Source organism: Electrophorus electricus, chromosome 1 (assembly GCF_041902795.1).
Source record: "Electrophorus electricus isolate QZ-2024a chromosome 1, ASM4190279v1, whole genome shotgun sequence".
Classification (NCBI taxonomy): domain Eukaryota; kingdom Metazoa; phylum Chordata; class Actinopteri; order Gymnotiformes; family Gymnotidae; genus Electrophorus; species Electrophorus electricus.
Window position 1 is genome coordinate 25,306,221 of NC_137497.1, and position 2,500 is coordinate 25,308,720.

Here is a 2,500-nt window from a genome sequence, read left to right on the forward strand (position 1 = left end):
TCTCTCTCTCTCAGATAATAGTTCTGTCTCTCTCTATTTCTCTCTCTCACAAATAATAGTTCTCTCTCTCTCTCTCTCTCTGTCTCTCTCACACACACAGATAATAGTTCTGTCTCTCTTTCTCACAAACACACACAGATAATACTTCTGTTTCTCTCTCTCTCAGACAGATAATAGTTCTGTCGCTCTCTCTCACACATAATAGTTCTGTCTCTCTCTCTGTCTCACACACAGATAATAGTTCTGTCTGTCTCTCTCTCTCTCTCTCTCCGTCTCTCACACAGATAATAGTTCTCTCTCTCTCTCTCTCTCTCACACACAGATAATAGTTCTGTCGCTCTCTCTCACGCAGATAACAGTTGTTTCTCTCTCTCTCACACACACAGATAATAGTTCTATCTCTCTCTCTCTCTCTCTCAGACACAGATAATAGTTCTGTCGCTCTCTCTCTCTGTCTCACACACAGATAATAGTTCTGTCTCTCTCTCTCTCACACACACAGTTAATAGTTCTATCTCTCTCTCTCTCTCTCTCTCTCAGACACAGATAATAGTTCTGTCTCTCTCTCGGTCTCACACAGATAATAGTTCTGTCTCTCTATCTCTCACAGGATAACAGCTCTGTCTCTCTCTCTCTCTCTCTCTCTCTCTCCCTCTCTCACACACACACAGATAATAGTTCTCGCTCTCTCTCTCCATTTCAGACACACACATCGTTCTGGGCATTGAGAGTTCTGGTAAACTGGGATGTGATGCTGCTGTCACTTCACCTCTCTTTTGTCTCTCTACTTTGTTGACTGAGAGTGGCGGAGTGTTGCTCATGCCTGTGGTTCCTTTTAGCTGTGCTGCCACAGCTACATCTGCCAAAGTCCATCTTTGCACATCATAGTTTCCTAATTTACACACCCTCTACCTGGACATGTCTAATAATCTAGTCTCTCTGTCTGCTGAGGTTCACCTACCCCTGATGTCATGACGTTACTGTCTCGGCTGCCATGGCTCCTCCCACCACCCCATGATGCCCCCTGTTGTAGCCCCCGACACCTCCACCCCACACAGCTACTTCCCCGCTGCCCTTCATGGATGATCTCATACAGGAAGAGTTTCGGTCATGTGCACACCGTCGGGACCAGACTAGGACTTCTAGAAAACCACACCAGACATTAATTGCTTATTGTTCCATATTTCTTTATTTATTTTTCTCCATCTCACTACATATTCTGCTCCTTATTGTCTATATTCTTACTACTGTAATGTCCGTTACTGTCCAGAGGACCCCACCAGAACCAGTGCACTGAGGACACTGTCAGCACTGACATCCACACGTCTCTCACACATCTGGAGGACATGGACAGTTATGTTCCAGTGCTGTTCACTGATTACAGCTCAGCAGTCAACACAGTCACCCCAACCAAACTGACTGAAACACTCACCATTGGACTCACACCCTCCTTCTGTAAATGGGGGCTGAACTTTCTAACAGACAGAATCAGTCAGTCAGAACTGGCAATGTACATCCAGCACAAGGACTGAGAACACTGGGACCCCCATGATTGTGTGGCCGCCCAGTATAACACCAGCATCATCAAACTGGTTTGACTGATCACTGGATGAGACAGCATACAGGAGGGAGGTGACAGACATGGTGACATGGTGTCATGACAACAATCTCTCCCTGAATGTAGACAAGACCAAGAAGATGATTGTTGACCCAAGGAGGAAGGAGAAGCAGCAGCACACACCACTACAGACAGGAGAGATGGATGTGAACTCTTTCACCTTCCTGGAGTTCACATCAGTGAGGACCTCACCTGGACCTACAACACACACCACATCAGTGAGGACCTCACCTGGACCTACAACACACACCACATCAGAGAGGACCTCACCTGGACCTACAACACACACCACATCAGTGAGGACCTCACCTGGTCCTAAAACACACTCCACACCAGTGAGGACCTCACCTGGACCTACAACACACACCACATCAGTGAGGACCTCACCTGGACCTACAACACACACCACATCAGTGGGGACATCACCTGGTCCTACAACACACCCCACATCAGTGAGGACCTCACCTGGACCTACAACACACACCACATCAGTGAGGACCTCACCTGGACCTACAACACACACCACATCAGTGAGGACATCACCTGGACCTACAACACACACCACATCAGTGAGGACATCACCTGGACCTACAACACACACCACATCAGTGAGGACATCACCTGGTCCTACAACACACTCCACACCAGTGAGGACCTCACCTGGACCTACAACACACACCACATCAGTGAGGACCTCACCTGGACCTACAACACACACCACACCAGTGAGGACCTCATCTGGACCTACAACACACACCACATCAGTGAGGACCTCACCTGGACCTACAACACACCCCACACCAGTGAGGACCTCACCTGGACCTACAACACACACCCCACTTCAGTGAGGACCTCACCTGCACCTACAACACACACCACATC

General features: G+C 48.3%; 1 protein-coding gene across 5 annotated transcripts in view; it reads right to left on the minus strand.

Annotated features, from left to right (window-relative positions):
* The window catches only part of LOC113569146 (NACHT, LRR and PYD domains-containing protein 3-like), a 62,595-nt gene that overhangs the window by 4,171 nt on the left and 55,924 nt on the right, over window positions 1-2,500 (minus strand). The window lies entirely within an intron of this gene.